We start from the raw sequence: 13,182 nt of genomic DNA, 5'->3' as shown, positions 1-13,182 counted from the left end.
GTAATTGTGTGATGCATTTTGTTAATGTGGAGAAAATCAAAATAAAGTGAGGGGGAAAAAAAAGTGAATAAACAGCAAAGGCCAACAGCGGACTGTGATAGCATGATTGATGTGAATCTCATACAGACGCTCAGGGTTTGATCTGAGGCATGAGTCTTTGGTGGTCCACACACACACACACACACACACACTCATCCCTCCTGGAGCTCAGGATCAGGAATCTGGGGTGTAAACACGCTGGGATAGACCCTGACCCTGGATCAGAGGAAAGCTCGCTAAACATCAGGGTTTTATGCGCTGAGGTTTATGGGTGGTCAACTCTCAAATGTTTTTTCTGTTTTCTTTTTTTATATTCCCCGGCTGCATTAAATGACACAATGTGTTATGGCAGCATATTTTCTGCTGGGTCGCCACAGCGCTGAGCTCCACTGCTGAGTTTGCTTGATATTCGACCAAACACACATCTGGGCAACTTTAGCACCCTGAAACATGCATGCACTTTAGAGAGTCGAGTGCTGAAAAAACATCTAGTGTGCTGACTTACTGCTCAACAAACACTTCTGATGAGTATCAATCTGGCTTTATATTTAATAATAGTTGTGGAAACCATGATACATTTTCTTCAGTATTTTTAATGAAAGTTGAAGTTATTATATATAATTTTAGATAAACTTTATATTAACAAAATTTAGATATAAATACAAACTTTATATTGGGTCATTTATATTTCAGCCTCTTGAAAGTATAGTTTAGCCTCTTCATAGGACGTCCTGTGACAGGTAAAGTTATAAAAATGTTGACTCGCCTCTAGGTTCAGATGCGGCTCTGATGCGGCTTTGTCAAAGTTTGCCATTGTCATGCCATGCCGAATGTGATTCCCGAATAAACACATTTATGCCACATCTGTGTCTCATTATAAAGTAAATGATTTCCATTGCATGCAGTCTGACCCCAACACATTTGCACAATTCAATGATTATCATATTCATATCTGTAAAGTGGCTCTGTTTTCAATTAGGAAACAATGTTGGACATTTCATGAATCTAAAACTCATTTTTAGGATACTCGGAGGAACGTGGAGAAATAAAGTTTTTCAGTAACACTTTACAATAAGGTTCATTAGTTAACATTAGTTAGTAACCAACTTGAACTAACAATGAGATTTATTCATCTTTGTTAATGTTAGTTCATAAAAATCCAGCTGTTCATTGTTTGTTCATGTTCAACGTATTAGTAAATGTTGAAACTAACATTAACTGAGATTAATAAATGCTAAGGAAGTGTTGTTCATTCTTAGTTCGTGTTAACTAATGAACCTTATTGTAAAGTGTTACCAGTTTTTCTTTATTCTTGATGTGTTCAATATGTAATATCCAAATAAATTTACACCAAGAGGTAAAATCAGCCTTTGGTAACACTTCATTTCAATGGTCCACTTTAGAGATTCTACTGACTACAAGTAACTTTGCAACTACATGTCAACTAGCAGTCATTAGAGTATTACTGTTAGGTTCGGGTTTGTAGAATAAGATGACACGTCGTTGCAAAGTTACTTATAGTCAGAATGTCTAAAGGGATCATCGAAATAAAGTGTTCCCCAGTCTTTACTGTATAGGACACTGAACAGTCGTCATTCGGCGTCTCCTCTCAGACATAATCAGATCATATTTCAGACACGAGCTCTGTATGATACTGTGAGAATGACTGTTGTCTGTCAGTATGAATCACACTGGCCATCACTGGCTGCCGTGATTCTGTCAGTCAACAACAGAAGAAGAAGGACAGAAAGGAAAAAGATCTCCAGATAAAACACACAGAACGTGGATAATTCATCAGAGTCGCAGTACTGTGAAATATTAGAGTTACAGGCGATGACAGGGAGAAATGCGATCACGGGAAAATATTTTAATGTATTTATTTTTCCAGTTGCTTTTCTGCCACAGACATGATGACCACTGAAGTGCTAATTATTTTTGATGTTTGAACCAAAGTGTGTCAATTGAATGATTTATTATTTAAGTTCTTATAAAACAAATCTCAAAATCTTAATAAATCATCCATCATCTGTCTAAAATGTGACCCTGGATCTCAAAACCAGTCACATGTCGCACGGGTATATTTGTGGCAATAGCCAACAATACATTGTATGGGTCAAAATTATCGATTTTTCTTTTAAGCCAAAAATCATTAGGATATTAAGTAAAGATATTTTCTAAATTTCCTACTAAATTTCCATCTAAAATAATTTACAATAAGAAAGTCTCCTTAGTTAACATTATTGATCAATACATTTACAATGCATTAATCTTTGTTAACGTAAATTGTTCATGTCAGCTCAGGTCCATTGAGTAATATTAACAGATACAACTTTTCATTTAAATAATAACTTTTGTAAATGCTGTAATTAGTTAAGAAATGCTTTAGAAGCAGTTTCCGTTTTAGTTCATGTTAACTAAAGTAGTTAACTAATGTAAACCAATGAAACATTATCAGAATAACACCTTTTCTTAAGGAAATGAGAATTAGTCCATAACCAGTCATCACTGCTCAAAAACCAACACCAAAGATATTAAAATCTAAAGAACAGTTGAAGAAAAATATGAAGAAAAACTGTTGCATTACAATCTGCTGCAAATGTTTAAGAATCTAAATCCATCGCTTTCTGATCAATCGCCTCAAATAATGATGCAGGTATGCGTCACAAATCCAGGTATGCGACAAATAACAGGAACTTCCTAAAGTTCTTTTGAAAGACTTTTTAAACATTCAAGCAATATATGAGGCCATAAAAACTGAGTCAGTGCTTGAAATCAATTCCCTCGTACTGCTGTATGTTTATGAAAAAATAATCGAATACAATCTTGAATATCTGATAATTGTGTGATCAAATAATTGAATCTTGAAATCGTGATAATCTTGAAAAAACAAATTGCTAAACGACTTGCAACAGTAGTAACCTATAATAACCCTGTGGGGTAATAATATGTGCCAGTGCTGCTGGAGGGCATTTTTTACATTCACTGTACATTTCTGTTCATTTCTAAACTGGCGTCTCTAGCCGACCTCAAATCCATTTAATGCAAACTAAGCAGCAGAATCTGCTTCGGGCGGCGAAGCCTTGGTTTACAGCGGGACAGCATGAGTTTGCTCAAATCCAGCATACATCAGTTCACCACAGCAAAGTGTGTCTCTCTCTCGCAGAAACACAAATATGCTTTCCATATTCGGATATTGTATAGTATACCTATCAAAAATGTCTTCAGGAGACAATAGTCACGAGAGAAGAGCTTTGCAAAGGGCATTTTTCATGACAAAACGCTGTTCAGTCTGCTAACCTGAAATCTGTACAGTTTCAATCATATATAGAGGATTTTACATATGTGAACCCAATAATTTTATACAATGCAGATTATTTCAAAGCAGCTTCACATTATGGAAAATAACAATGCAATATTCTTGAAACAAATTGTCTGTAAAGCAACTTTACAAAAGGCAATAATGTCATTGTTCAAACCTTAGTTAACATGAGCTAAGAATGAACAATACTTCTACAGCATTTATTAATCTTAGTTAATATTAATTTCAACATTTACTAATACGTTATTTAAATCAAAGGTTTTATTTGTTAACATTAGTTAATGCGCAGTGAACTAATATGAACAAACAATGAACAGCTGGATTTTAATTAATTAACAAAGATTATTAAATACTGTTACAAATGTATTGCTCATTGTTAGTTCAATTGAATTAATACATTAACAACTGTTAACTACTGCACTTTACTGTAAAGTGTTACCTATATATTATATTATATTATATTATATTATATTATATTATATTATATTATATTATATGTATGCATGTGTGTGTGAATTAAAACACACTTAATTCAAAGGGAAAATAAGATTATTTTTCTGACCCCATTGGCAGATATTTTACTTGTTTTAAGCACAAATTTGAATATCTCACTTATTATTGATGATTGTTGTCAGAAAACAAGACTTAATATCTTACGTATCTTGTATCTTGATCTTGATTTAAGATTTCATGTTGATTGAATCCTAGCTAAAAAATGTCTATCCATTATGTGCTCTGTTATACAGTACAAAACTGGGTTTGTGTCCAGACACTTTCTGACCTGGTGTGGTGAGTTTGGTCCATAACTAGTCTGAGAATTCATTAATGAGCCCTATATGTGTGGCCAAGTCTACACACACACACACACACACACACACACACACACTAAACTGCCTCTGCTCTCTTTCACTGGACCCTTGAGTACGATTCAATCCTGTATCCCCTCGGAGAGTCTGAGTGCAGGGTCATTGCTTATTATGTGTGTGTGTGTGTGTGTGTGTGTGTGTGTGTGTGAAGCGAGAGCGTGATCCTAAAAGCAAAGCCAGCCAATAAATTATATTTCACCATTTGTGGAAGCTTTCCAGAATATTCCCTGAAGCATGAATTATATGAATTATGGTTTGGATGTGCTCCTTGGTCTCATTGTAAATTTACATTTCACGCATATCTCTTGTGCATTTCGATGCGTCCGGTGCTCATTTGTTAATGGCTGTTATTTGACCGCCAGCAGAGAAATATCTGCAGTGGACAGAAAATGGACAGAAGTCTGCCACAAACTGTTCCATATGTCATATCAAAAACTAATGGTTTGTTTAGACTCGTTTAGCACTGGTGTGTGTGTGTTTGGGAAATGAGCTGTGTTACATATGTTTGTGTGGTTCTTTGGAGTAACTAGATACTGTCCTAATGACACACCATTTTAAAAGTAATTTCCACATGGTGTGAAACGTCTCGATTACGATGTAACCCTCGTTCCCTGAGAATGGAATGAGACGCTGCGTCGAGAATCGACACATTGGGGAAGGCCTTCAGCGTGATGCGTCTGAAGCCTGTATGGAACTAGTCCAATCTCGATTGGTGACGTCGCATGTGACGGTGATGGGGAAGCTATAAAAGGACGCCGGATCACAACAGCGTCAGCTTCTGATAGGTCGAAGGAAGTCGTTCTCAGGAGCACAGGAAGTGTGGCAGAGGGACTCAGCGTCTCGTTCCCTTCTCAGGGAACAAGGGTTACAGTCGTAACCCGAGATGTTCCCTTTCGAGGGAACTCACGCTGCATCGAGACCTCTGTACATAGGCCTCCAGGGCTCAGACCAGGCATAATAGATGCAACTTAGCTTGATCAGCCGACACATGCGGTGGAGGATGAAATGCCTGCAAGACTACAGACCGTGCCACATTTGACGGCACCTTAGTTACATAGCCAGGTCTAGGGTGGAGAATGGCTCTCACTCTGCCGGGAGCGAACTCGAGACAAGAGGGAGCAACAGACAGCGCCTGCAGGTCCCCTACTCTCTTTAGGGACGTAATAGTTAGCAGGAAGGCTACCTTCAGGGTTAGATATTTCTTGGACACCTCGTCCAAAGGTTTGAAGGGTGCCAGGGATAACCCTTCAAGAACCACTGCCACTACTGTGACCGTGTTGTCTGTCCGGACTAGTACGTGTTGGCCTCTGAGCAACGCCAGGAAGCGGTGCAGAGTGAATCGTTCTGCCAGCAACTCGAAACAATTGACATGCAGGAGGCACTGGGGTCCTGTCCAGGAGCCCGCGGCAGCATGTCCATTGCACATGGCACCCGTAGCAGAGGCATCTGTTGATACAACAATATGCCTGGAAACTCGTTCTAAGGGTACTCTGGCCCGTAGAAAGCTGAGATTCGACCACGGGAAGAAGGTCTGACAGCAGGCCTGAGTAAGCGGTCTCATATGAACTTGTGCCGCTACGGCAACACGGGCTGCCTCGACGACTTTGGTGAAGACGTGAGGAGACAGGGCTACTCCGAAAGGGAGAACCGTGTACTGGTATGCCTGCCCCTCGAAAGCAAACCGTAGGAACGGACTGTTTCGAGGAAGAATGGAGACATGACAGAACGCGTCCCTTCAGGTCGATCGCTGCAAACCAATCCTGGGGCTGAATGCATTCGAAAATGCGTTTGGCTGTTAGCATCTTGATTGGAAGCCTGTGAAGGGATCTGTTCAAGGTACAATCTCGGTACAATGAGGTAGAGGCTGTAGAACCCGGACTTCATTTCGGCTGGAGGGACCGTCTCGACCGCACCTTTCCCCAGTAAGGTAGCGATCTCTGCACGCATGACAGGGGCATTGCCACAGACCATAGTGTAGCGGACTCCCTGGAAGCGGGGAGGAGACCGTGTGAACTGAATCACATAGCCGAGCCTAATGGTTCTCGCGACCCAGCGGGACAGGTTGGGAAGCTCTTGCCAGGCTCCTAAGAACTGAACCAGCGGGGTCATGGGAACCACAGACGTACCCTCTGTGGGGCAGCGAGGCGGAATGACCGACCTGGACATGGGAGGCGGAGCGTCCCAGTGTGAAGGCACGGTCAGAAGCCGCGTCCTGACAGAGGAGACCAGGGAAGGACATGCGTTCCACTGGGGCCTGCTCTGACAGGGTTCTGGCGGCAGAGGGGGACAAGAGTGGCGAGGCTCGTAAGCGGCGCGCATTGCCATCCGCGCTCTCTGGGGGCTCAGAGATGGGGGAGTCAGTTCTGTTTTTAACCACATTAGGGCGCCGCTGGCCGGGAGAACAAAATATTCTCCCCCGGCCCTCCCCCAGGGGAAGGAGTGGAGCTGTTACCACCTCCTCTACAGAACTGAAGCCCATCTCTGAGCTGTCTCAGTCTGTTTCTGGGCGGCCAAGAACTGTTGGGCGAAGTCCTCGACTGCGCCGCCGAAAAGGCCAGCCTGGGATATAGGAGAGTCAAGGAAATGGGTTCGCTCGGACTCTCTCATATCGGCCAGGTTGAGTCATAGGTGTCTCTCCTGGACCACTGCTGTGGACATCACCTAAACAAGGGAGCGTGCGGTCAGCTTCATCGCCTGGAGAGTGAGGTTGGTGACAGCACGCAGCTCATCGAAGAGCGCTTGGTCAGCTCTACCCTCGTGCATGTCCCTGAGCAGCCCTGAAGGATGGCCATGGCATGCAGTGAGGCGGCGGCTTGCCCCGCTGCTCTGTATGATTTCGCCACCAGGGTAGATGAAAACCTACAGGCCTTGGAGGGGTGTTTAGGATCACCATGCCACGTTGAAGCACTCTGAGGACACAGTTGCATTGCAACAGAGCGTTCAACAGGGGGAATCTCAGTGTACCCTTTAGCCACGGCCCCGTCAAGGGCAGAGAAGGTGGAGGAGGTCGCTGAACGTTCACGGAAAGACAACGGGGACTTCCAGGATCTCGTGACCTCCTCATGTACCTCCGGGATGAAAGGAACTGACGGGTGTCAGCGCATGCAGCCCCCAAGAACCAATCATCCAACCGCGAGCGCTCAGAACAGGGTGGAGGGTTCCATTCTAGTCTGATGCTTGCGGCGGCCTGAGAAAACATGACTGTCAATTCCAGGTCGGACTTGGGCAATGCTGGCACACCCGAAGGCGGCAGCACAGCTGAATCTTCATCCCCGGAAGACTCCAGCCCACCTTGCGATGCGGCGATCGACATCGTCTCATCATCTGGAGCCCCGAATGAGACACGGGGGAACGTCCGTTGACGGCCCCGCGATCACACTCGGAAGATTCACAGGTTGCGGTGCGCAAGAGGGGGGTGTGGCCCGAGGAAGCATCGTTGGGGCGTTGTTCCACACCGTAACCCTCAGGTCACCCTGGCCACCAGCCAAAGTATCGCCTCTCGTGGAGGGGATAGATTGGGGTGTGGCAGAAGGGACTCTACCTCAATTGAGGTCACAGAGTCTTGACCGCAGCACCGCGATGGTCATGTTCCCACAGTGAGAACATGATTCATCCACGAATGCTGCCCTAGCATGCTCTAAGCCCAAACATGCAGGACAGCGCTCGTGCCCATCAGACGGCAAGACGGAACGACCGCACCCAGAAGTACATGGGCGAGACATCTTGAAAAAGACGTGCCATGTGCAAGCTCTTTTGTGAGAGGAAAACTCAGCAGCTGTGCTGAAGCGCCCAGGGAGAAACACACACGCTGTTGCAGACCACTGCACAGATCAGCAGGCAGGAATGTGAAACTCGCTGGATGACGCCAGCACACCAACACAGACTGGAGAGATACTCGTCTTGAAAAATACTCAAAGATGACACTCAGAGGACAGGCTTGCAGGAGTGAAGAGGACCTCTTGGCTCCGAAGCAAAAACATAACTGCATGTTGCCAGTGTACTTTCATTATATACCCACGAGGTGGGGCGGAAAAGCAAATTCCGCAGACCCATGGCATTTCCTTGCCATTGGCTCGTTTTGTAAGAACTCGAAGGTGATAGGCTTTCTAAGCGAAACCCCATTCGCCAGTCACTGACGTAACTTGGAGTGACTGAACGAAAGGGAACACCTCATACAGTATGTGCTGCTCCCAGTATAAGGGTCTTTCCTTGCCATTAACGTTGGATACACGCCTACGTCTCCTTCCATTAAAAATAATGGCTAGTTGCTGGGATATACGTGAACCTACCAACATCTGTTGCCATGATTTTTTAAATGATTATCGCAAGAGGAAAAAAATAAGTTTTAGTCACATAACATCAGTTAATGGAAACGCCATAATTTCGCTATAGTTTTTTTTATCAACATTTGGAAAATATCGCAAAAGTTTTGGGCAAATCTGTAATGAAAACGGGGCTACTGTCTGTACTGTACATTATGTTATTATGAATACACTGTACAATTAAATACAATCGTTCCTATCCTCAGTCACTGAACATTTTACCTTAGGGCGTACGTTAACTGAATTAATTGAGAATCTCAACTGAAAATCCGATAACATCAGCAGTCTTCCTCCATGCTGATTTCCGTATTTTGTCTTTATAGATTCTGAAGTCCAACTTCAATGAGTTTTTAGTCATCCTTTTCATTATCACACCGCCATCTTTAGAATTTTTTCTTTGAACTTCCGACTTTTGCGAAGAGTAATTAGCTTTTGGATTTACTTATTGTAGAGTTAACGAAAGTTATCATGAGCATTGTAATGTTTGAAGCAGATGTCATAAATGTCAGTAGAACAGGAAGATTATAAAAACGAGCGGTTCATCCATAAATCCGTAAGATCTTACATTCATGCTGTGGAAATACAAACCAGAAGACAGAATGAGCTCAGCGCTGAAAGGAGGCGGAGCTACAGAAGCTGTATAGGCTACTTCTCACTCAGGTTAGTGTATGGGGGAAAAATTACACAACAGAGCAAAATAAAATATTAGAAAGGGCTACGTTTATTAGGCCTATTCGTTTTTTAGTCATTAATAGGTAGCTATGCAGGAAGTAATGCAGGACAAATGAGGACAACATTAACACTTCAGCTACTACAACTAATATGGAAACAAGCTAAACTAATCAGGAAATAATATCAAATTTAGGATTGAGATAGTTCCTCAATAATTACTGAATGAAATTAGGCTCATTAAGAACTATAAACTATGACAAATTATAAAGAATTACCAATTAATTACTAATATTACAACATTAACGTGTGTCTGAAACGTGAGCGATTGTCCTTTGTTTTTACTCTGAATAAAATGCATCACTATAATTACTCAAGTGTTTCCTACCCACTCTCTAGGAAATAACTTTTCTAAAATTAAAAATGTTCCATCATTGAAATTGTAGTTTTTGGACCACCAGCTTCTATTATACAGATAAATAACCATCTGGGTCCTTTATCTGGGAATTCTCATGCTCATGCCAAAAATTTGGGAGTGATTTTTGATAGCGGCCTTAAATTCGACAAAACAAATCAATTGAGTGGCGAAGAGTAGCTTTTATCATCTCAGATCCGTTGCGAAATCGAAAGCGTTTTTAACAGTGAAAGATTTGGAGACAGTGATTCATGCATTTATTTCTTATAGGCACTGTACCTTGGTGTGGCTAAGTCCTCCTTATCCCGCCTACAATTGGTACAAAACGCTACCCGCCAGGCTTCTTACTGGAACTAGAAAGAGGGAACATATTTCACCTGTTCTTGCTTCGCTTCATTGGTTGCCGGTCGAATACCGTGTTAAGTTCAAGGTTTTGTTGTATGTGTATAAGGGGTTTAATGGCCAGGCTCCTCACTACATCACAGATCTTCTTCTCCACCGGAAATGTTCTAGGCCCTACAGGTATGCTGACTGTGCCACGATCTAGATTGAAGTTAAAGGGTGATCATGCCTTTTCTGTTGCTGCTCCACGTCTGTGGAATGATTTGCTGTCTTCCAATGTTGATAGCTTTAAATCCTCACTAAAGACTTGTTTTTTCTCACTGGCTTTTGGTTCAATGTAATTTTATGAATTTGTGTGTGTTCCTACTGTATGTGTTTTTGTATTTATGTATTTTATTGTCAGCAGTGGCTGTTTATAATGTGCTCTAGAAATAAAAGTGCCTTGCCTTGCCTAAAACTATTTTCTATAAAACGTGCAAAAAAAAAAAAAAAAACCTTATTAATAAACCCTGTCCTTTTAAACCTTCTTATCAAAGAATTCTGAAAAAATTGGTTTCCACAAAAATATGAAGGAGCTCAACACTGATAATCAGAAATGTTTCTTGAGCATCAAATCATCATATTAGACAGATTTCTGAAGGATCATGTGACACTGAAGACTGGAGTAATGATGCTGAAAATTCAGCTTTGATCACAGGAATAAATTACAGTTTAAAATATATTACTGTAAAAAACGTATTTTTAAATTGTAATACTATTTCAAAATATTATTGTTTTACTGTATTTTTGATTAAATAAATGCAGCCTTGGTAAGCAGAAGAGACTCATTTTAAAAACATTAAATCTTAACAATTTTTTGAATGGTAGTGTAAATGACAAATTGTCACGTTATGTCATGATATGACAGTTCTCAGCAGTGACCCATGGTCCTCTTCACTGCTAGACTTGCATTATAAGTGTACTGTAAATGTGCCTCTATTCATTTCTCTTCTGTGTATCAGAGCAACATGTACCCAGCGGGTGGTGCACTGGTGCTGCTTTACTCTTCACTTCTGCTTCCCTGCTCAACTCTGAACTTCAGCTGATACTACATCAGTGTGATTCAGTTACAGCAAAACATCCAATGCTGGACTTCTATTGACCGTTCATCATGTGTGAAAATGATTCTTCATGCTCCTCCTAACCAGTCTTTCACAATCTGAGCCTGATGAATCTTGACATTGTCCTCCTGGAATATGAACATGATGTGTCTTCCTACATGGCTTTGACAAGAAATGAAAAGCTACACACTCCATCAATTAGGGATAGAAGAACTGTTGCCAAACATGCTAGAAACATAACAATCACTGCAATAATGATCTAATCATAGACGCTTAAGCATTTGCCTATTTAAATCCAAACAGTGACTTTTTTGTTGTTTGATTGTTTTTGGCTGGGCAGATTATGTTATTTTGTAATTAGATAGATTTTGAACTGTAGTTATTATTAGTGCAGAGTGCTTGGTAAAGTATTCAGCATTGTAAGTATTTTCCTGAAATGAGGATTTTTGCCGATAAATTCCACAAGTACATAATGTCTTGATAATCTGGAGAAATCCAGACGTGCAAAAGCGAACCGGAGCTCAGCCCATCTCTCTCTCGCACATGTTTATGTAGCAGTATGAGGTTCTCTACCACCCGTGAGCTCTGGAGGAGGAGGGATCGCGTCTGACCTTTTGTCCTGTTGTGCTTTGACTGATGGCTGGTGTGGGAAAACCACCCAAGACTTCTGAGCCACTCTCTCGGGGACGCAAGTGACGGACAGCGACTCCAAATCATCTGCCTGCTTGTCAAAGTGGACAGCGAGAACACGGGAAGTCGCAAAAATGTCTTCCTTTATTGCTGATTAGTGACCTACATTTATTTCAAGACAAACACGGCCCTTTCATAAAGGCTTATGCTCTACATTTACAGGTTACTGAACTGAAGGAGCACTGATACGTGATATATGATCGTGATGTTGTTTTTGCAGCTTAATGTGTCATTTTGAGTTTTAAATGTTGCGACATATTTACAGTTTAAAAAAGGACATGATATATTATGAATTAAAGAAATTATGTAATATGAGTATAGCATTTTTTCCTTCTTTAGCTGTATCTACAGTAACTCACTGGACACTACTCAAAATATTCATAGTCAAATCACTCTGCACTACATTTCACTTTATTCCCCCAGCTTTGTCCTCCAAACTCAAACATTTTTGTAACCATTATTTCCCTAACTGTCTATTTTGGGAGGTTTCAGACATTTGACACGTGAAGCTCCAGGTTCCACCTTATAAACTCTCTTAAGTACTTTCTTTGGCGGGTTTCTCCTGTGTTACATTTGTGGCAGTGAAGCTTCTCCAAAATTAAAACCATGGGCTGCTTATACTGGAGGAATCTACATATGAGTGTCATCACAAAATGATGGGCCAATCCGGCCAATCCCATCAGCCTCTGGAACCGATTTGCATTCCAGAACCACCGTATCTTCTGTATTCTTTCTCACTCCTACTGTCAGTGTTTTTTTGTGTGTCAACACAGTGGTTGTAAACACCATTGTGAGCATAATGAATTAGTTTGAGACAGCGATCCCAGAATGCACTGCAGTGCACTGAATGAAAAAAAAAAAAAACTCCCACGGCGGACTGAGTTGATAGAAATGTTGATTATAAATGCTGTAGATTGTGTTAAATACAAAAACACAGCAATCATTTTTTTTTTCTATTTATATATTTTTTTAATATAATAAAAGGAATTAATTTAGAAGGTGTGAGGATAGAGCTCTAAAGTCTTTATACATGTTAAATATTTTCTTTGAACTTGTATAGGAAAAAATTGTCTTAGGATTTTTGTCTTGTTTTCTAGAACAAAAATCAAAACATTCATAAATCATAATACATTTACTTTAAACAAATAAATATATATAATGTGTAAAAGTAAGTTATTTGTTTTAAACATTAACTTACTTTTATACATGGAAACCAATTCTTATGTCTTGCATCATTATATATCTCAAGTAAATCTCTTAATTTAACAATGTTTAGGTATTTGTACTGGAAAACAAGATAAATACTGAGATAGAAAATATTTTTACAGTGTTTCATAAAGTGTTGCTCGGATAAAATGTACTCTTTACTAAAGCGTCTCATTTTTAAATGAATAATGATCTCATTTTAATGATTTACTAA

Source organism: Abramis brama, assembly GCF_963993115.1.
Source record: "Abramis brama genome assembly, chromosome: 7".
Classification (NCBI taxonomy): Eukaryota; Metazoa; Chordata; class Actinopteri; order Cypriniformes; family Leuciscidae; genus Abramis; species Abramis brama.
This window is presented reverse-complemented; position numbering follows the sequence as displayed.